This window comes from Trichechus manatus, unplaced genomic scaffold (assembly GCF_000243295.1).
Source record: "Trichechus manatus latirostris isolate Lorelei unplaced genomic scaffold, TriManLat1.0 scaffold00020, whole genome shotgun sequence".
NCBI classification, from domain to species: Eukaryota; Metazoa; Chordata; class Mammalia; order Sirenia; family Trichechidae; genus Trichechus; species Trichechus manatus.
In genome coordinates this window covers 6,426,361-6,450,682 of record NW_004443956.1, presented here as the reverse complement: position 1 = coordinate 6,450,682, position 24,322 = coordinate 6,426,361, and positions in this window count along the sequence as shown.

The following is a 24,322-nucleotide window of genomic DNA, read 5'->3' as shown; positions in this document are numbered from 1 at the left end:
CTGACTTCCCCTGTAGTGTGTGCTGACTTCCCCTGTAGTGTGTGCTGTCCTTCCCTTCACCTAAGATAATTCTTGTCTACTATCTAGTTAGTGAATAACCCTCACCCTCTCTCCCCACCCTCATAAAGGGATCTGTCTTAGTTTCCTAGTGCTGCTGTAACACAAATACCACAATGGGTGGCTTTAAAGAACAGAAATTTATTTTCTAACAGCTTTGGAGGCTAGAAGTCCAAATCAGGGTCACAGCCTTGTTGATTACTTCCTTGTCGGTAGCTCTGGGCGTTCCTTGGTTCCTTGGTGATCCTTACAGGGCATCTGTCTTACTCTGTGTGAGCTCCTGTATCTAATCTGCTCTTTTTATACCTCAGAAGTGATTGTGTTTAGGACATACCCTATACCTTTGGTAAGAGGGAAAGAAAATCATCCACTAGGGATGATGGAAAATCAGTTTCCTTTGCACTCAAAAAGTAGTTGTTGTTAGATGCCATCGAGTTGGCATCTGACTGATGGTGACCCCATGTACAATAGAAGGAAGTGCTACCTGGTCCTGTGCCATCTCCATGATCAGCTGGGGATTGGACCACTGTGATCCATAGGGTTTTCATTGGCTGATTTTTGAAAGTAGATCCCCAGGTCTTTTTCCTTAGTCTTTCTTAGTCTGGAAGCTCCACTGAAACCTGTTCAACACCATAACAACAAGTAAGCTTCCAGTGACAGACAGGTGGTAGCTGCACATGAGGTGCCTTAGCCTGGAACCAAACCTGGGTCTTTCCCATGGAAGGCAGAAATTCTACCACTGAACTACCACTGCCCCGTTCAATAAGTAGTCTAAAATCCAAACCCATTGATGTCAAGTTGATTCCAACTCATAGCAGTCCCGCTTAAATACATTAAAATATGGTACGTTTGCTTCTGTTTACAAAGCACAAAAATAGGCAAGACTAGCTTATGCTACTAGAAATTAAGATAGTGGTTACTCTTGGAATTCTTTTGTAAAAAAGATTTGTCTCTTCTCTTCCATTTATTTATTTATTCAATAAGTTATTCCTATCAGTATAGACTCATGCATATTCATTTTATACTTTTGGTTCCAGTCCACTATGCTATTTTTTTGTTGATGGTGGTCAAATTGTTCCAGCTTTCACCACTAGAAACTCTCAGATTGGCTCCTGTGCCCTTTGACATGCCGTGTACCCTGATGTTTTTTGAGCACTTCTTAATCTCTAGTAATATAAAGTGCTGCAGGCTTATTTTGTATTTTCCTTGCCCCAGCCCTAGAATCAGCTATTTCTCTAAGGAATCCTGTTACTTTTATTGTGGAATGGTACAAAATGTAAACCTCTTAAGGACAGAAACCTTATCCTTTTCACCACATTTCAGTACCTAGAAGAGTGCTTGGTACCTAGTAAGCTTGGATTGGTTCTTATAGAGTGAATACTTGAATGATTGAAAGGGTATTGTAACTTTATTAAATGTTGCAGTAGCATCCAGATATTTCATGTCTTAACTAATTATTTACTAGAACAGGTAATAAAGTCAGTCTGTCATTATTATTATTATTTTTTTTTTTTTTGGAGCACATGTTAGTTCCATGAAATCTGTTTTTCTTTCTTTCTTCTAAATTTAGCTGCCTCCCCAAAGGATAAGAAATTTAAATGCAACTTTAAATCTAAAGTCCCTTTCCTTTAAAAAAATTAAAAAATGTTTCATGTAATATTTAAGTCATACGAAAATGTACAAAGCATAATCCAATGCAGTGTAAGAAACACTTAGCTCAAATAATAAAATACGGCTGTAATGGAAAATCCCCTCGTGTATCCTTCTCCAATCACCTCCTCTTTCCTCTCCCCAACGGGTAATAACCATCCTGAATTTGGAGGTTATCACATTCATTCATGTCTTTATATTTCACTACACATGTGTACTCTGAGTAGTACATGGCACGGTTTTTACATATTTAAAAACACTATATAATCTGTTACGATTTACTTTTTTCCCTTAACATCATGTGTGAGATTCATCCATGTTGGTAAGTGTAGCTTGGGTTCCTCCTTTTGTATGCCATGTAATATACTCTTCTGTGAATATACAACAGTTTTTTATTGTAGATGTGTAGATGTAGATGAATATTTGGGTTGTTTCCAATTTATTGCTATCTCAGACAATGCTTTCATAAACATTTCTGTACATTTATCTTGCATAAGTGAGAGTTTCTCGATGGTAAATACCTAGGAATGCAATGGCTGGATATTATGTTTATGTGAATACTGCCCCCTGGATCTGTGCAATGCAAGGGCCTGTAGAAATGATTTCCTACTTAGGGATTATGAGGAAAGAGTGAGAGTCCCAAGCAACTGGTCGCTTTCGCTTAGTAACAGCCAGAACTGGGTAGCATGTCTCCATACATCATTATTCTACCTATCCATCATCTGGTTCAGGGGTCAGCAAACCATGGCCTGCGGGCCAAGTCTGGCTGCCATCTGGTTTTGTAAATAAATGGTTTTGTTGGAACACAACCATGCTCTTTCATTTACATGTTGTTTATGACCGCTTGCCTGCTGCAAAGGCGGTGGTTGCTATTGTTGTTGCTTATGGCAGAAATCACATATCCAGCAAAGCCTGAAATATTTACTATCTGGTCCTTTAAAGAAAAAGTGCGCTGACCTCTAACCAAGTGTGAGATAATAAGAAAGCACTTAGCTAGAACCCTTCCATCCTTACCTCTGGTGGAAACTGTCAATTGGCCTTGAACATGGCTGCAAGGTCCTTTCCAACCCCATGCCCTCCACTCCCTGTCAGTTGGAATTACCTCGCACTACTATACCATTGAAAATATTACTGTCTCTTACTTGGGCCATGTGATGCTTAGGAAAGCAAATGAGAGTTCTTAGTTTTGACAACATTTTGTCTCTGTTATTCACCTGCTGCATAGGGACTGAACTCTCTCCACAGGCAGAGAAAAGTATTGGATTTCTGGTAATAAGAAGACAAGATTCTTGCCCTCAGGAGTTTCTTACAGAGGTAGCACAACGTAATGGTTATGCTTTTTGAGTTGCGGAGCCAGTTTGACTGCTTAACTTCTTTTTTTTTTTTTTTTATTGTGCTTTAGTTTCTCATTAAACAATTAATACATGTACTATTCTGTGACATTGGTTGCCAACCCTGCAATGTGTCAACACTCTCCCCTTCTTGACCTTGGGTTCCCCATTTCCATTCTTCCAGCTTTCCTGTCCCCTCCTGCCTTCTCTTCCTTGCCCCTGGGCTGGTGTGTCCATTTAGTCTCGTATACATAGCTGAGCTACATGTATTATTGTTTGTTTTATGGATCTGTCTAATCTTTAGCTGAAGGGTGAACCTCAGGAGTGGCCTCGGTACTGAATTAAAAGGGTATCTGGGGCCATATTCTCAGGGTTTCTCCAGTCTCTGTCGGACCAGTAAGTCTGGTCCTTTTTTGGGATTTTGAATTTTATTCTACATTTTGCTCCAACTCTGTCTGGGACCCTGTATTGTGATCTCTGTCAGAGCACTGACTGCTTAACTTCTTGTGCCTTATCTTTTCGTCTGTAAAATGGTGATAATAAAAATGCCTATCTAATAGGGCTGTTGTGAGTCAACTGAATGAGCCAATCCATATAAAGCAATTAGAACAGTACCTGGCAGATATTAAGTGCTCAATAAATGTTAGATATTGTTACTCTTAGTGTATTATGCTAAATATGACCTGCATGTTGGTTTTTGGATTCATCCATCTATTCACAGCAGCATCTGTTGATTTACAATGATTCTCCATTTTGTTCTGTCAATCAGAAGCAAGGGGAAACCCTCATCTCATCTTCTACTAAAGTTTGAGGAATATAAATAATTACACCTTCATTCTCTGGGTTCAGACCCAGTTGAGGAGAAAAAGTCAGATAATGAGCAGGGAATAATGCTGGATTTTATTATTTGGCATGGACTTGAGGTCGAAATGGGCCGTCTAGTCCTTCCCCCTAAGGCTAGACTTGGCATCTGCCTGGGGATAGTTGGATCCTAGAGTTTAGAAAATGGTGGCCACCTCACTCTCAGTTGAGATTACGTAGAGTGCCCAAAAGACAAGCAAGGGTGTGCAGCAAAATTTAATACATTAATGCAGCCCAGTGGAGGACTGGACCAATGGATGTCAGATGCCAATTGAATCATCACCCAGAGAAACTACCCTCTTACAGGGAGAAGCTAATGAGGAACAGAGTGAAGGCAGCAGTTTCTACCCAATACTTCAGAGTGAGGTTATGTTCCCATTTTATGGACTCACACTAATGACAGAAGAGGAAGAAAATAGTCTCCCATAGCTCCCATCCCCTTCCTATAAAGTGTGAATTATATAAAACACAAATATCCTTCCCACCAGCTAACAGGATTATGTCACATGTAAAGAACTTCAGCAACTGAAAAAGGCTTCTCTGATTCACCAGAGCCAAAAAAAAAAAAAAAAAAAAAGAAATGCAGGAATCTGATCTATTTGATTTTCTCTTTTAAACTCTAACTTCATCCTCAGGCTCAAAACAAATATTATACATGGAAATCGGTTGCTTAGTTAGCACAAGAGCAGTTTTGTTTCCATTGCATAAACTCAAGTTAGGATAGGTCAGGAGACTTAGGTAAAACCACAGACCTTCCTCCTGGTGTTGATCACCTGATCTGAAAAGTGTGTTTTCCAGGCTTTTATGAATGGACTGATCGGCAACCCTGCACCCATTGGCATGAACATAGCTAAGGATATTAAACTGGAGAACTGGGCTTGCCAGCAGGTTGTAGCTCACCTGACAGTGCTGATGCGTTGTGAGTGGGTGCTTAGAGTCTGACGCTGAGTGTTGTGAGGCCACGTTGGTCTCAGTGGGAAAGGAGGCCATGATCATGAGTGATATCTGTCATGAGTTTGGCAAGGCAGAGTAGCAGTAAGGGCTTGGGTTCTCTAATTCTTCTACATTCTAGTAAGTTTCACAGGTTGGCTTTCATAGTAATTCCCCAAGTTATTGAAATCTCAGAATGCTCAAATATTTGTTGACTCTTACTTTGGACGAGCTCATCCTTGAGAAGCCAAACTGTAAGCCAGCATTTAGGCCAAGGATCAAGAACTCAAACAATAACAGGCAGTAATGTTCCCAGACAAGCAATGTAGTTTTGTAGAACTGCTACCACTACTACTACTAGTAGTAATAATATTGCTGTTGTTGTTCTTTGCTGCCACCTAGTCAGCTCCGACTCATGGAGACCCCTTTACAACTGAACGAAACATTGCCTGGTCCTGTGCCATCTTCCTAATCATTGATAATGCTTGAGTCCATTCATTGTTGAGGCCACTGTGTATTCTGAGTGCCTTCCAGCCTGTGGCACTCATCTCCCAGCACTGTATCAGACAATATTCTGTTGTGATCCATAGGGTTTTCACTGGCCAATTTTCAGAAGTAGATTGCCAGGCCTTTCTTCCTAGTCTGTCTTAGTCTAGAAGCTCCATTGAAACCTATCCACCATGGGTGACCCTGTTGGTATTTGAAATACTGGTGGCATAGCTTTCAGAATCATAGCAGCACACAAACCACCACAGTATGACAAATAGACGAGTGGTGGAGTAGTAGCAGTAACAATAAAATAACACCATGAACTTACCACAAAATGAAATAAATAGAATATTACCAAAACCATTGGAGCTCCTTGTATGTCCATGCCCAATCATATTCCTCACATTCTTTACCCCTTAGAAGAAACCATAAGCCTGCTTTTTCTTTGTTAGTTTACTTTATTCCTAAACAACATATTATTTAGTTTTGCCTGGTTTTGAATTTAATGAAAATGGAGTCATACTGTATGTATTCTTCAGTTGCTTGTTTTCTTTGTTGGACATTATGTTCCTGCCAATTCCAGTTTACGTGGTTATTTCACTGTCCTTCCTTTACAGGTCTCCAATTTATATTCAAAAGTTAACTTTTTCTATTTTTGCAGGATGTGTGTGTTATTTTCAGCATTTTAATCTTACAGTGTGTCTATAAACATACATTCACGGGACTCTTGATACACGTTTGCACAATTTTCTCTAGAGAAGATTCCTACAAGCAGAATTTCTAGACTGCAGGGAATGCGCTTGCTCAGGTTTGGGAGTCAGTGGTTGCGTCATTTCAAATGCCCACTTACCATGTAGGAGAGCTCTTCTTGGTTCCCACCCTCAGCAACACTTGCTACTCTCGGCTTGCTGATTTTTGCCAGACAACTGGGCATGAATGTTATCTTATCGAAACTTTAATTTGCGTTTCTGATAATGATTGAGCTTGACCATCTTTCTCTATTTTTATGGGCATTTATATTTCCTTCTCTTGTGTAACAGCTGTTGATGTCTTTTGTCTGTTTTTTTCTATTGGTTGTTTTGTCTGAGTTGTATTGAGTAGTTCTAAAGACATTTAAGTTTTTAAAATAATCTGAAATTGATATTTACGTGTAATGTGAGATAGGGATCCAACTTCACTTTGTTCTCTATCAAAACCAATGGTCCTAGCGCCATTTGTTGGATAGTACATCCTCCTTCACCTGTTTACTGTGCCAGCTGTGTCGGTTTTCCATATATGTGGGGCTTCCATATATGAGGACTCACTGTTCTCTTACAGTAGTTTATTTATGGGGGACCCCTGGTGGCATAGTGGTTGAGAGCTATGGCTGCTAACCAAAAGGTCAGCAGTTTGAATCTGCCATCTGCTCCTTGGAAACCCTGTGGGGCAGTTCTACTCTGTCCTGTGGGGTTGCTGTGAGTCAGAATCGACTCACCAGCAACTGTTTTTTTTTTTTTTTTTTTGGTATGGCAATGGGGGCAGGGGGCAGGGAGGGCCAGTGGTGATTCAGTGGCAGAATTCTTACCTTTCATTTGGGAGACCTAGGCTCGAGTGTTGCTATGATGCTGAACAGGTTTCAGCAGAGCTGCCAGATTAAGAAGGACCAGGAAGAAAGTCCTGGTGATCTACTTTCAAAAATCAGCCAATGAAAACCCTATGGATCATAAACCCTGTGAATCCACAAATGATCATGGGGATAGCATAGGACTAGGCAACATTTCATTCCATAGTACATGGGGTCACCATGACTTGGGGGGTGGCTAGATGGCAGCTAACAACGACATGATAATATCACACTATCTTCATGATTATAGCTTCATAAGAAATGTTGATATTTGGTAAAGTCCCCATCTCATTCTTCTATTAAAATATTATTTTGACTCTGCTATATTTCATATAGATTTTAAAATCAGATTGGCAAATTTTTCCTCCAAAAAAAACCTTGTTGAAAGTTGGGTTGAAATTGCATTGAATCTAAAAATCAATTTGGGGAGAATTAATGTCTGTATAACATGCTTTTCCATTTACTTTCAATAGAGATATAAAATTTCTACATAAAGACTATACATTTTTAAACAGACTTATTCCTAGGGATAAATCTATTTTATATTTCCTTACTTAAAATACAGATTTCCTTATATTTCTCTCTGATCCGTATAGTTATTATTTTCTTCTTATTGACATGTGTAGGATCTCCACCATTTTGAACAGTAGTGATGATAGAAAACGTCATTGTCTTGTTTCTGATCTTGAAATAAATGCATACAAGACTTTTCTTTATGCATTATCTTTGCTAGAGGTTTTTGTTACAAAGCCATTTTCAAGTGTAGGATATTTATGTTGCTCAATATATATATATTTTTTCACTAACTGTTATTGAAATTTATCAGATTTTTATGTTTCTTGTTAATCTTGTAATTTTCCCCTTTAATGTTCTGAAGTCAGACCATTGCTGTATACAGAGAAAAGACCTATTTGATAATATATTTATAAAATATTTTTATTCATTGAACTCTAGTGTATGTAGTATTTTCACATACATATTCTTAAGAGAAATGAGATTGTAAATTTCTTTCCTGCTTTAGCCTCATCACATTTTAGAATCAAGGATACACTTGACTTAAAAAATGAATTGTGCAATTTCTCCCTATTTTTGGTGGGAAAACCGCAGTAGGGTGAGAATTATCTGTTCTTTGAAAGTTTGGTAGAACCCACCTGTAAACTCACTTGGTCCTGGAGCATTTTGTGGAAGTGCCTAAGTGTTTAATTACCACTGCATTTTCTTTCTATTCTATTTTTGTCTCGTGCCAATGTGTTTTATTCTTAAATTTTATTGATACATGGTTGTTCATAATATTTTTTCTTTAATCTCTATAGTCATTCCCCCTTCCTGTTCTCTCTCTCTTTCTCTCTCTCTCTATATTTTTTCCCTTTATTAGTTTTACCAAAAGTTTGTTTATACTTTTAAAGTACCAGCTTTTAATTTTGTTAATCTTTATTTTTTTCTGCATAGATGTCTATCCTTATCAGTATTCTATCTTTATTTCCTTATTTCTTTCTGTTTGCTCTATTTCTTTCTCAACTTCATTTTTAAACAGTTTTATTGTAGTATAATTGACATACAATAAACTGGACATATTTAAAGTGTACAATTTTATAAGATTTGACATATATACACATGTCCATGAAACATCACTACAATCAAGACAATGAACATATCCACCACACACAGAACTCCCACATGTGCCTTTGTAACTACTCTCTCCCACCTGTCTCATCACCCAGGTCCACAGGCAGCCACTGACCTGATTTTGTTGTTGTTATGTGCCATCAAGTCAGTTTCAACTTACAGCGAACCTGTGTACAACAGAACAAAATGCTGCCCAGTCCTGCACCATCCTCACAATTGTTGCTGTGCTTGAGCCCACTGTAGCAGCCACTGTGTCAATCCATCTCATCGAGGATCTTCTTCTTTTTTGCTGACCCTCTGCGTTACCAAGCATGATGTCCTTCTCCAGGGACTGGTCCCTCCTGATAACATGTCCAAAGTACGTGAGAAGAAGTTTCGCTATCCTTGCTTCTAAGGAGCATTCTGGCTGTACTTCCTCAAACACAGATTTGTTCGTTCTTCTGGCAGTCGATGGTATATTCAATATTCTTCACCAACACTATAATTCAGAGGCATCAGTTCTTCTTAGGTCTCCTTGTTCATTGTCCAGCTTTCGCATGCATATGAGGGGACTGAAAATACCGTGGCTTCAGTCAGGTGCACCTTAGTCTTCAAAGTGATATCTTTGCTTTTTAACCCTTTAAGATGTTTTTTGCTGCAGATTTGCTCAATGCAATATGTCATTTAATTTCCTGACCACTGCTCCCATGGGCATTGATTGTGGATCCAAGTAAAATGAAATCTTTGACAACTTCAATATTTTCTCCATTTGTCATGATGTTGTTTGTTGGTCCAGTTGTGAGGATTTTTGTTTTCTTTATGTTAAGATAGGTGCAATCCATACTGAAGGCTGTGGTCTTCGATCTTCATCAGTAAGTGCTTCAAGTCCTCTTCACTTTCAGCAAGCAAGGTTGTGTCATCTACACATCGCAGGTTGTTAATGAGTCTTCCTCCAATCCTGATGCCCTGTTCTTCTTCATATAGTCCAGGTTCTTGGATTATTTGCTCAGCATACAGATCAAATAAGTATGGTGAAAGGATACAACCCTGACACACACTTTTCCTGACCTTAAACCGCGCAATATCCCTTTGTTCTTTTTGAATGACTGCCTCTTTGTCTATGTACAGGTTCCTCATGAGCACAATTAAGTACTCTGGAATTCCCATTCTTTGCAATGTCATGCATAATTTGTTAGGATCCACACAGTAGAATGCCTTTGCATAGTTAATAAAACACAGGTAAACATCTTTCTGATATTCTCTGCTCTCAGCCAAGTTCCATTTGACATCAGCAATATCATCCCTCGTTAAATGTCCTCTTCTGCCTCCGGCTTGAATTTCTGGCAGTTCCCTGTCAATGTACTGCTGCAACTGCTTTTGAATGATCTTCAGCAAAATTTTACTTGTGTGTGATATTAATGATATTGTTTGGTAATTTCCACATTCTCTTGTATCGCCTTTCTTTAGAATGGGCACAAATATGGATCTCTTCCAGTCCGTTGGCTAGGGAGCTGTCTTCCAAATTTCTTGCAATAGACAAGTGAGGACCTCCCGTGCTGTGACCTGATTTTAGTCACTATAAATTAGTTTTCATTTCATGTAATTTTATACAGATGGAATAAGAATATATATATTCTTTTTTGCTTGGCTTATTTCCTTCAGCATAGTTATTTTCAAATTTATTTCTATTGTATCAATATAGATGTTATATCAATCATTCATTTTTATTGCTGGGTAGTGTTCTATTATATGGATATACCAGTTTGTTTTTCCATTAAACTATTGATGAACATTAGGGTTGTTTCCGGGTTTTGACTTTTACAAATAAATATACTGTGGCTATGCATGTACAAGTCTTTGTATTGGCATACACTGTCCTCTTGGATGAATTCCTAGGAATAGAATGGCTGGATCATATGGTAGGTATATGATTAATTTTTTGTTATTGTGGTGAACATGTACACACCAGAATATTCACCAGCACAACTTCCACATTTATAATTCAATGTATGATTAATTTTTAAGAAATTTCCCGACTCTTTTTCCAAAGTAATTGCATCATTTTACGTTCCCACCAGCAATTTCCTTGCAAACATTTGATACAGTCAGAATTTTTTCTTTTAAGTTTAGTAATTCTAATAGGTGTGTAGTGGTATCCCATTATGGTTTTCATTTGCACTTCCTTAATGTCTACTGATGTTGACCATCTTGTTATATATGTTTTACCTATTTGTATATCTTCTTTGTGAAATGTCCAAATCTTTTGCTCGTTTTTAATTGGGTTGTCTATTTTGTTATTATTGAATTTTAAGAGTTCCTTATGTGTTTTGGAAAAGAAGAAGAACCAGTAGTTGGAAACTATGGACTTGGTGATAGAAAAGACACGGGAGATTGCCTGATAAAGAATTTTGCAAGACCAATGACTTATTCATTGCAAATTCCTTTTTCAACAACACAAACAGTGACTATACATGTGGATCTCACCAGACGGAATACACAGGAATCAAATCTACTACATCTGTGGAAAGAGACCATGGAAAAGCTCAGTATCATCAGTTAGAACAAGGCCAGGGGCCAACTGCAGAACAGACCATCAATTGCTCACGTGCAAGTTCAAGGTGAAGCAGAAGATAATTAAAATGAGTCCACGAGAGCCAAAGTATGACCTTGAGTACATCCCACCTGAATTTAGAGACCTTCTTAAGAATAGATTGGATGCATTCAACACTAATAACCGAAGACCAAACGTGTTGTGGGATGGCATCAAGGACATCATACATGAAGAAAGCAAAAGGTCATTAAAAAAGACAGGAAAGAAAGAAAGGACCAAAATGGATGTCAGAAGAGACTCTGAAACTTGCTCTTGAACATAAAGTAGCTAAAGTGAAAAGAAGAAATGATAAAATAAAAGAGCTGAACAGATGATTTCAAAGGGTGGCTCGAAAAGGCAAAATAAAGTATTGTAATGAAATGTGCGAAGCTAAAATAATAAAAGAAAACTCAAGATGAAGGATTAAAAGAAGAAATTCAAGCCTCAACTTGCAATATTGAAGGATTCTGTTAGCAAAATATTGAATGACACAGGAGGCATCAAAAGAAGATGGAAGGAATACACAGAGTCACTGTACCACAAAGAATTCATCAACAATCAGCTAAGTCAGGAAATAGCATATGATCATGAACCAATGGTACTGAGGAAAGAAGTCCAACCTGCACTGAAGGCATTGGCAAAAAACAAGGCTCCAGGAATTGATGGAATGCCAATTTACGTGTTTCAACAAATGGATGCAACGCTAGATGTGCTTACTCATCTATGCCAGGAAATTTGGGAGATAGCTACCTGGCCAACTGACTGGGAGAGATCCATATTTGTGCCCATTCCAAAGAAAGGTGATCCAACAGAATGAGAAAATTATTGAACAATAACATTAATATTACGCACAAATAAAAATTTCTGAAGACAATTCAAAAACAGTTGTAGCATTCGTAGACAGAGAACTGCCAGAAATTCAAACCAGATTTAAAAGAGGACGGGAAACAAGAGATATCATTGCTGATGTCTGATGGATCTTGGCTGAAACTGGAGAATGTCAGAAAGATGTCTACTGGTGTTTTATTGACTATGGAAAGGCATTCAATTGTGTGGATCATAATAAATTATGGATACATTGGGAAGAATGGGAATTCCAGAGCACTTGATTGTGTTCATGAGGAACCTGTACATAGACCAAGAGGTAGTTGTTTGAACAGAACACAGGGATACTGCCTGGTTTAGAATCAGGAAAAGGGTGTGTCAGGGTTGTATCCTTTCACCATACTTATTTTATCTGTATGCTGAGCAATAATCCGAGAACCTGGACTACATGAAGAAGAACGGAGTATCAGGATTGGAGGAAGACTCATGGTGTGTGGATGACACAAACTTGCTTGCTGAAAGTGAAGAGGACTTGAAGCACTTACTGATAAAGATCAAAGACCACAGCCTTTCAGTATGGATTGCACCTATCTTAACATAAAGAAAACAAAAATCCTCACAACTGGACCAATAAACAATATAATAATAAATAGAAAAAATATTGAAGTTGTCAAAGATTTCATTTTACTTGGATCCACAATCAACACCCATGGGAGCAGTGGTTGGGAAAGCAAATGATGTGTTGCATTGGGCAAATCTACTGCAAAAGACTTCTTTAAAGTGTTAAAAAGCAAAGATGTCACTTTGAGGACTAAGGTGCACCTGACCCAAGCCGTGGTATTTTCAATCACTTCATATGCATGCGAAAGCTAGACAATGAATAAGGAAGACCGAAGAAGAATTGATGCATTTGAATTATGGTATTTACAAAGAATATTGAATGGACTGCCAGAACGAATAAATCTGTGTTCAAAGAAGTACAGCCAGAATTCTCCTTAGAAGCGAGGATGGCAAGGCTTCGTCTCTAGTGCTTTGAACATGTTATCAGGAGGGACTATTTCCTGGAAAACGATGTCATGCTTGGTAAAGCAGAGGGTCAGCGAAAAAGAGGAAGACCCTCAACGAGATGGATTGACACAGTGGCTGCAACGATGGGCTCAAGCATCACAACGATTGTGAGGATGGAGCAGGACCGGACATTGTTTTTTTCTGTTGTACACAATGTTGCTGTGAGTCAGAGCCCGACTCAGTGACACCTAACAACAACAACATATATTTTGGAAACAAGTCCTTTATCAGATATTTAATTTACACATATTTTCTCCCAGTCTCTGGCTTATCTTTAAATTATGTTAATAGTTTCTTTCAGAGACCAGATATTTTTCATTTTGGTGACATTTCACTTTCATACTTTTCTTTTTTAATGGTTGTGTTTTTAGTGTAGTATCCATGAATTCTTTGCCAAACCCAAGGTCATGAGAAGTTTTTCCTATGTTTTCTTCTAGAAGTTATAGTTTAGAGTTTACATTTAGGTCTATGGTCCATTTTGAGTTTAATTTTGTATGATGTATGGATAAAAAATCATTATTTTGCATAAAGATATCCAATTGTTCCATCACCATTTGTTGAAAAGATTATCCTTTCTCCACTGAATTGCCTTTGTCCTTTTGTGAAAAACCAGTTGTCCATATACGTGTGGGTCTATCTCAGGACTCTGTATTCTGCCTATATTTAAAGTAATAACACACTGTCTCGATAACTGAAGCTTTATAATAAGTCTTGAAAATCAATAGTGTTAGACCTCTAATTTTAGTCTCCTTTTTCACAATTGTTTTGGCTATTCTAGGTCTTATACATTTCCATATGGATTTGAGAATCAGCTTGTCAGTTTGTACAAAAAAAGTATACTGGGATTTTAATTAAATCTATAGATCACATTTGGGTGAATTTACACTGTTTGCTCTGTCTGCCTGCATTGTACACGCAGACAGGCTGTGCCTCAAAGTTTCAGGCAGCCATAAGACTGCTAGGAATGAGGCACTTACACCCACTGGTATCAACCATCCCATGGGTGCTACATTCATCTGTTACTGAGCTAGACACAAGGGACACTTACACAGTGTTGGAATATGAATGCCATTATTATTTATAGAAAGCAAATGGTGAACAATACAACAGATTCTTGAAAGGAACTTACCCTTCCCCAAATTACCCAAGTCCTTTCTCATATCATTGGGCAGGCGCACTGTGGCTCAGGTCAAGTGTCAGATGATGTCTTCATGTCACCACTCCCTCTGGCTACCACCATTCTGCTCGGGCACCTGCATGGCTCCCAAGGCCTCTGCTCTGCCACTGGGCCTTTCTGGCCTCTGCTGCCAGCTCCCACCAAACTACCTGAGCCTGGAGGACTCTCTTGCTGCCATGCTACCTTGGCCCCCGCTGCCTGCGGTGGGAGGCATGCAACCCCTGCTTGGGGCACGCTCAGGCCTCTTTTGCACTGCACAAGCGTTAGAGTTCTTTTAGCTCCACTGGCAAGCCTCGTGCCCAAAAGTACTCAGCTCTTGCTCTGTGGGCCCACAATCCACTACAGCCATCCTGCTCCGTGGGCCAGAGAGTCCACCATTACCGCTTCGCTCAGTGTGCTGGCAAGCCAAATGCCAGTGTCTTCGCTATCTCATGCCATCTTCAGTATTACAGGTTTTTCTTCTGGGTCTAGGAGGTTCTAAGTGCAGGGACCTTGGCCCAAAGTCCATGCCCTGCTCCAGGCTCTTTTTTTTTTTTCCTTAATAGTACAAACACATTTTTTTCAACAGTTTCTACATGTACAATTTAGTGACATTGATTACATTCTTCAAGTTGTACAACCCTTCTCACCCTCCTTCTCTAAGTTGTTCTCCCTTCATTAACATAAACTCACTGCCCCCTAAGGTTCCTATCTAATCTTTTGAGTTGCTGTTGTCTATTTGATCCCATATAGTTTGTTCTTAAAAGAGCATGATGCTCAAGGCAGGCCTTCTTTACTAGTTAAACTAAACTATTGTTAGGTTTTAAGATGACTTCAGGGGATATTTTTGCTTTAATCCAGACTCTTCTTCATGATAGTGAGATCCCCCTGAACCTCTGTGGAACTGGCCCTTATGTAGACCAAAAACAAAAAAACCAAACCCGTTGCCTTCGACTAGAATCTGACCCATAGCGACCTTATAGGACAGAGTAGAACTGTCCTATAGGGTTTCCAAGGAGTGGCTGGTGAATTTGAACTGCCAACCTTTAGGTTAGCAGCCGAGCTCTTAACCACTGCACCACCATGGCTCCTATATAAACCAACTCCTTGTCAATTTCAAGTCATGGTCCTGCCAGCAAGACCACCAACTCAGCAATCCCCTTGGTACACCATAAATCACTCAGTTTGTATAGTCTCAGCCAATCATTTTGTGATAGTCACAAGACCATGGCTAGAAAGGCCATATGAATGTGATTCATTGTACCTCATACACCTTAACATTACTGAGTTTTCCAACCCTGAATATTTATTTAGGCCTTCTTCTATTTCTTTCAATACTTCTTTGTAGTTTTCTGTGTATAGAGATTCCACATCTTTTATCAGATATACCTGGGTATTTCACATTTTTTATGTTATTGTAAATTATATTATTTTTAATTTCACATAGTTCATGGATATTATACATAAGTAAAAAAGATTTTTGAATATTAATCTGTATCTTGCAGTCTTGCTAAACTCATGTGTTAGTTCTAGTATCTTTTTTGTAGATTCTATTGGATCTTCTACATAAAGAGTTTTACATCTTTCTTTCCAATCTGAAAGCATTATTGCACTAGACAGAATCTCCAGTACAGCACTGGATAAAGAAGATGAGGAAAAAAATCCCCTGATATTGTGGGGAAAGCATTCAATCTTTTGCCATTAGGAATAATGGTACTAAAAATAATAATAATTAAAAATAAATAAATAATAGATGTTACTTTTAGGTCTTTTGTTAGATGCCCTTTATCAGGTTAAGAAAGTTCTATCTCTAATTTACTCAGAGTTTTTTTTTTTTAAATCAGGAATGGATGCTGTATTTTTGTCAAATGCTTTTTCTGTGTCTATTGAGATGATCTTTTTTTAGAGTGTTAGTATGATGAATTACACTGATTGATTTTTGAATGTTAAACCAACCTTGCATTCTTGGGATAAGCCCCATTTCATCATGACGTATTGTCATTCTTATGTATTCTTGAATTTAATTTGCTAAAATTATATTTAAAATTTTTACATCTCTGTTTATGAAGAATATTGATCTTTGGTTTTCTTGTAATGACTGTGTCTCTTTGTGGTAACAGGGTAATACTGTCCTTATAGAATGAGTTGGGAAGTATTTCCTTTTCACTTGTGCAAAAGAGTTTTGAGGAATTTTTTTTATTTTTTATAAATGTTTGATAGAATTTACCAGTGTAGCCATCTAGTTCTAGAATTTTCTTCATGAAAGTTATTAACTACAAATTCAATTTCTTTAATAGATATAGGGATATTCTGGTTATCTGCTTCTTTAGTGAGCTATGACAGTTCACATCTTTAAAGAAACTTGTTTGTGTCATTTACTTTTTTAAATATGTTGGCATATATTTGTTCATAATATTCCCTTATTATCCTTCTGATATTGGTACAATCTGTAGTTATGTCACTTCTCTCAATCCTGATATTGGTAATTTATGTTTTTTATTATTATTATTCCCTGATAAGTCTGGATACAACATTATCCATTTCGTAGATCTTCTCAGCTTTGCATTTCATTGATTTTTTTCCTAATATTTTCAATTACATCGATATCCACTCTGACCTATTTTCTTTTGCTTACTTTGGGTTACATTTGCTGTTCTTAGTCTAGTTTGTTCCGGAAGCTGACATCATTGATTTGAGACCTTCTTTCCTAATATATGTGTTTAGTGTTACAAATTTCCTCCCTAAGTACTGCTTTAGTGACACCCTCAATTACTAATATGTTTCAGTTTCATTCAGATCAAATACTTTCTAATTTCCTTTTTGACTTCTTATTTGACTCATGGGTTGTTTATAAGGGAGTTAGTTTCCTAATACATAGATATTTTCCAGAGATCTTTCTGTTATTTGTTTCTATTTGGTTAGAGAACATACTTTATATAACTTCTAATCTTTTAAATTTATAGATACTTGTTTTATGGCCCAGAATATTGTAAATTCAGGTAAATGTTCCATGTGCATATCAAAATAATGTCTGTACTGCTCTTTTAGGTGGAGTGTTCTATGAGTATCAATTAGGTCAAGATGGTTGGTTGTACTGTTCAAATCTTCTATATCCTTACTAATTTTCTGTTTCCTTGTTCTATCAATTATTGAGAAAGCAGTATCAAAACTTCAGGCTATAATTGTGAATGTGTCTATTTCACCTTGTAGCTCTATGTATTTTTGCTTCATGTATTTTGATGCTTTGCTGTTATGTGCAAATATTTAGGATTTTCATGTCTTCTTGATGAGTATTCATTATGAAATGTCTTTCTTTATTGCTGGTACTGTTTGTTGCTCTGAAATCTACTTTGTGTTAATATAGCCACTCTAGCTTTATTTTGATTAGTATAAATATTCTATATATTTTTACCTCCTTTAAACCTATTTGTGTTTTTTATTTAACCTGTTTCCTGCAGGCAGCATTTAGTTGGTATTGCTTTGATTTTCCCACCTACAATCTATGCCTTTTAACTGGGATATTTAGACCATTTGCATTTAAAGTGATTATTGATTTGGTTAGGTTTATCACCTTTCTATTTGAGTTCAGTTTGTCCAATGTGTTCTTTTTTTCCTGTTTCTTCTTTTTTCTGCATTCTTTTGGATTAATTTCATATATTTTTATGATCACTTTTTATCTCTTTTATTGGCTTATTATCTATAACTTTGATTTGTTATTTTAGTAATTTCTTTAGGACTTATACTTGTTTAACTCATCATAGCCTACCTTCAAGTGAAATTATACTCCTTCATATATAAGACCATATAGTAGTATTCTGTTTCTTCTCTTCCAACCCTTGTACTTGTCATATATTTACATGTGTTATAAACCCCACAATACATTGTTATTGTTTAATCAATTGATTTTCTTTTAAAGAAATGTAAATTTTAAAAATGTTATAAATTTACCCATGTAATTACATTTTGGGGTGCCCTTTACTCCTTTACATAGATCCATATCTTCATCTGTTATCCTTTTCTTTATATTTGAAGGACTTTCTTTAACATTTCTTGTAGTGCATATCTGCTGCTAATGAATTCTTTCAGCTTTTGCCTGTCTGGAAAAGTCTGTATTTTGTATTTGTTTTTAAAAGATATTTTTGCTAAATTTCAAATGCTTGATTGACTGTTTCAGCATTTTAAAGATTTTGCTCTGCTGCCTTCTCAGTTGTGTTTCTGATCATAAATCTACTGTCATCTTTTGCTTCTGTACAAAATATTTCTTTTTTCTCTGACTGCTTTTAATATTTTCTCTTTATCTTTGGTTTTGAATAATTTGATTATGATATACTTTGGTGTAGTTTTTTTCCTGGCACTAGTACTTGAGGTTCCTTGATATTCTTGGATGTGGGTTTATACGTATATGTTATATGTATTTTATGTTGCTTGAAGTTGTCCCCCAGGTCATTCGTGCTCCCTTCATTCTTTCTGTCCTTTCTTTCTAATTTTCTATTCTCTGTTTTTTCATTTTGGATAGTTTATATTGCTATGTATTCAAATTCACTAATCTTTTCTTCTGTAATATCTAATCTACCATTAATCTCATCCAGGATAATTTTTAATCTCAGACATTGTAGTTTTCATTTCTAGTAGTTCAATTTGGGTTATTTTTATGTCCTCCATGTCTCACCTTTTTAAACACATATGAACTATAGTTATAATAACTGTTTTAATATCCTTGTGTGCTAATTTTAACATCTATGTTAGTTCAGGGACAGTTTCAATTTATTTTCTCCTCATATAGGTTGAATTTTTCTGTCTCTTTTCATGCCTGGTAATTTTTGAGTGAGTGCCAGACATTGTGAATTGTACATAGTTGGATGCTGAACATTTTGTATTATACAAATATTCTTGAGCTTTGTTCTAGGATGCAGTTAAATTACTTGAAAATAGTTTGATACCTTGGAGTCTGGCTTTTAAGATTTGTTAGGCAGTGCATGAGCAATTAATCCAGACTATTAAGGCAAAGTGCTTGTGAGTGCTTTAACCAATGTCCTATGAATCTTCAGGTTTTCCTCTTTGGCTGTGAGAACAGGTACTATTCCCAACTCTGTGTGAACACTGGGTACTATTACCTATAATCCTTTGCTATGGTTATTTCCCTAGTTCCTTCATAGGCAAGTGCTGATCAGTACTATGCCAAATACTATAATGGACAAACTGCAGATCCCCAAAGTTCTCCCTCTGAGCTACTCTCTTTTCTCTGGTACTGTGCCCTGAGCACCCACTCTCCTCAGTCTCCCTGTATTCTCAGTTCCATCTCTTCAACTCAGGAGTCCATCAAGCTCTGCTTGAGTTTCTCCTCACTGGGCTGTAGTCTGAAAATTCTCTTAAGGCAGTAAGCTGGGGCAATCATGGGGTTAACTTCATTTCCTGACTCTTAAGGGTCACTGTTCTTTGTTAGCTGCTATTTAGTGTCTTAAATCTGTTTTCCTTTTAAAAAAAAAAAAAAAAAAACTTTTTTTTAAATTTGCTTTGTTCAAGGGGAAGGTTAAATCCATTCCTTGTTACTTCATCTTGGCTGGAATCAGAAGTCTTCAAACTTCTGAATTAATTTTTTATGCTTTTTTACTTACCATTAAATGTTTTAAAGCGCTTCCTTTTTATCTAAGAACTACTTTCACACTTTTGCTGTCATTCATTTCTAAGTATGTGAAATTTTTATTATGATTTTCACTTAAGCTGAGAGTTATTTTGTTTCAAAGCATATGGAATATCTCAGCTATTATGTAAGGGAAGATACTTTGCATGATACCGATTTTTGCATTTTTAAAGCTTGCTTTGTGAGTGAGTAGATGCATAGTTTTGGGAAAGTTCCATGTGCCACTAAAATAATGTATATTTTTTGTTTGATATACAGTTCTCTTCATATACATGTATATCCATTAACTTAAGCCTATTGATCATTTTATTCAGATGTTCCGTACTTGTACTGATTGTTTTTCTGATTGCTCAAACACATTCTGAGAGGAGTATGTTAAATCTTTCATCTACAACATTTTATTTATTTACTGCTTCCTGTAGCTCTAGTTGTCACTTAGTATGTTTGAGGCTATATTATTAGGTGCATGTTAGGTGTTTGTTATCATTACATATTCTTTAGCTCTTATTCTTTTATCAGGTTTATAACTTACTTCTTTAACTTTTGTGATTTCCCTCCCCAGAGTCTTTTTTTTTTTCTTTCTATTGAATGGCTACCACAGTTTTCTTTTGGCTTATATTTCCTTAGTCATTCATATTAATTGTTTTATTTTCAGGCTCTGTATCCTTTTAATTGTGTTTCTTGTAAAAAACATATTATTTTCATCCAACCTCAGAGTCTCTGTCTTTTGACTTTTGAGTTTTAACATATGTTTATATTTACTGTAATACCATTTTATTAAGACTTATTTTTGCTATAATGTTTACTATTTTCTATATGGTTTCATTATTTTTTTCCCTGCTGATATTTTGAAAGTTCTACAAGCCATTTTCAGTATCCTGATGATTGCTTCTACTTTATTAAGATCCATTTTATTAGTATGCTACCATTGGACCTTTGATTATTATGCTTCTCTTTAGATTTCTTAAGCTTACAAAATCAGTATATCCTTTCTGAATAAGACAACTAATTAGCTTTCTCTCCTCTTCTTCTTTTTATACTCTTCAGCTCTGAGCCCACACCTGAATATCTTCATGTTATCATCATCTATCATTTTGTTCTGGATTATTAAGAATATATGGTGTTTTTATTCTTACTTTAATAGACAGAAGTAAACATTATTAAGTTACTTACCTTTATTTATCCAATATAATATTCTTTAGGACTTGTTTTCCTTTTTTGCTAGACTACTTTCTCCAGGAATGTTCGCTCAAAGGTCTAATGGTAGCTGTCTATCTTTTGTAGTAATTGTGATTCTGAGGTGTCTTATTTTTCCCTCTAAGCTCATGCACTCCTGCAGTTACCAGCTAACTTGGCCAGTATAGTGGACTCTAAGGGGATGCTAAAGTCCAGGCCCATAGGGAAGGGGAAGGGTGTTTGACCTGAGTTCCAGTACTACTACCCTATTTCTCCTTGGTTTTTGGCCAGTCCTGAGCCCCTGTGGAAGGTAGCCAATGGAAACTGCATGTTTCTCCTATCTCTTTAAGTACAAAGACTGTCAGAGGCTTATTTCAGGCCATCTGCCTAGACATTTCTCTTGGTTATTGTCATTACCTGGTGAGAGTCCTTTTTGCATATGAGCTTCTTTGTCCCTGGGAAACATAGCTTAGGTACCATATTTTTACGCAAATAATACACACCTGCTGTGTTTGTTTGCCAGCCATGTCCTCCCCCTCATGAGTTATTTTTGTAAGCACACTATGCTAATTTTTTTTTTTTTTTTTTCAGGAACATGTGGAAAAGGATTAGTATAGTGGTGCTTGTGAGGGTGCCTTATGGGGGTAGGTTGCAGCCAGGAAACAAATGTAGAAGGCACGTGTTATTTGTGTAAAAATAGTACTTTCAGTTTTAGAATCCTTCTAAACTTACTTGGGGTCTCTGTCATTTTTCCTGGAGTACCTGAGTGGTGTAAATGGTTAAGATGCTGGGCTGGTAACCAAAAGTTTAGAGGTCTGAGTTCACCCAGAAGCACCTTGGAAGAAGGGCCTGGCAATGTACTTCTGAAAAATCAGTCATTGAAAACCCTATGGAGCACAGTTCTAATCTGGCACACATGGGGTCACCATGAGTTGGGATCAACTTAATGGCAACTTGTTTTCTTTCTTTTTGATTTATCATCCACCCCAGCAGGGACATTGTGCTAGGTACTTCTCTAACTCATGCATCTAAATTGTAGCCATCTCTCCTTCACATTTTCTTTTTACCGCCTGGTCAAATTCAGTACTTTTTTTCAGTTGGGAACATTGCTTTTACATCTTGCTCATCTACTCAGAGGTACATAGAATAAATTCTGTTGGGGTTTTGAGATTCCCCTCACAACCTTTCACTTTCCCTACCAAAGTCTAAGCCCAGAATCTCCCAAGTCTTAGATCCTGAGGCACAAATTGATGCTTTTCAGAACTTCAAATAAAATATTCCAGTCTTCAGCCCTCGTAGCTCTTGTAATCCTAAGGGTTCTTGCTTTCACATGATTGTCTCTGGAATGTGTTTACAAAGCTGTTTAGATAGTCTTTTTTTTTTTTTTCTATTGTACTTTAGATGAAGTTTTACAGAACAAATAGTTTCTCATTAAATGGTTAGTACACATATGGTTTTATGACAATGGTTAACAACACCACAACATGTCAAAACTGTCCATTCTCAACCTTGGGTTCCCTATTACCAGATTTCCTGTCCCCTCTTGCCTTCTAGTCCTTGTCCCTGGACTGTTGTGCCCCATTAGTCTTGTTTAGTTTTATGTGGCTGTCTAATCCTTGGCTGGATGGTGAACCTTGGGAGTGACTTCATTACTGAGCTAAAAGGTGTCCGGGGGCCATATTCTCAGAGTTTCTCCAGTCTCTGTCAGGCTAGTAAGTCTGGACTTTTTTGTGGGTTAGAATTTTGTTCTACATTTTTCTCCAGCTCTGTCCGGGACCGTCTGTTGTGATCCCTGTCAGAGAAGTCAGTGGTGGTAGCCCAGCACCATCTAGTTGTACTGGACTCAGTCTGGTGGAGGCCGTGGTAGTTGTGGTCCATTAGTCCTTTGGAATAATTTTTCCCTTGTATCTTGTTTTCTTCATTCTCCCTTGCTGCCAAAGGGGTGAGACCAGTGGATTATCCTAGATGGCTGCTCACAGGCTTTTGAAACCCCAGACGCTATTCACCAAGGTAGAATGTAGAACATTGTCTTTATAAAGTGTGTTAAGCCAATTGAGCTAGATGTTCCCCAAGACCTTGGTCCCCAGAGCCCTCCACCCAGCAATTCAGTCCCTCAGGGAGTTTGGATATGTCTTTGGAGCTTCCCTTACCTTTCCTTGTACAAGTTGTGCTGGCTTCCCCAGTATTGTCTACTGCCTTACCCTTCACCAAAGTTACCACTTATCTATTGTCTATTTAGTATTTCCCCTCCCCTGCCCCTCCCATTCCTCGTAACCAACAAAGATTGTTTCTCTGTGTGTAAACTTTTTCATGAGTGTTTACAGTAGAGGTCTCATACAATATTTGTCCTTTTGTGATTGACTTATTTCACTCAGCATAACGTCCTCCAGTTTCATCCATGCTATGAGATGCTTCACAGATTCATCATTGTTCTTTATCGTTGCATAATACTCCACTGTGTGTATGTACCATAGTTTGTTTATCCATTCATCTGTTGATGGGCATCTAGGTTGCTTCCATCATTTTGCTATTGTGAACAATGCTGCAATGAACATGGGTGTGCATATGTCTATTGGTGTAACGGTTCTTATTTCTCTAGGATATATTCCTAGGAGTGAGATTGCTGGATCGTATGGTATTCCTATTTCTAGCTTTCTAAGGAAGTGCCATATCATTTTCCAAAATGGTTGTATCATTTTGCATTCCCATTAGCAGTGCATAAGAGTTCCGATCTCCCCACAGCCTCTCCAACATTTGTTATTTCCAGTGTTTTTGATTTGTGCCAGTAATGCAGGGGTGAGATGGTATTTCATTGTGGTTTTAATTTGCATTTCTCTAATGGCTAGTGATTGTGAGCATTTCCTCATGTGTCTGTTGGCCGCTTGAATGTTGTCTTTGGTGAAGTTTCTGTTCATTTCCTTTGCCCAGTTTTAATTGGATTATTTGTCTTCTTGTTGTAGAGGTGTTAGATTTTCTTGTAGATTATGGAGATTAGACCTTTTTCTGACTTGTAATGTCCAAATTTTTTTTCCCAGTCTGTAGGTTCTCTTTTTACTCTTTTGGTGAAGACTTTTGATGAGCATAAGTGTTTGATTTTTAGAAGATCTCAGTTATCTAGCTTATCTTCTGGAGTTTGTGTGTTGTTGCTTATGGTTTTATCCTGTTAATGCCGTGTATTAGGGCCTCTAGTGTTGATCCTAGTTTTTCTTCTATGAACTTTATAGTTTTTGGCTTTATATTTAGGTCTTTGATCCCTTTTGAATTAGTTTTTGTATATGGTGTGAGGTATGGGTCCTGTTTCATTTTTTTGCAGATGGATATCTAGTTTTGCCAGCACCAT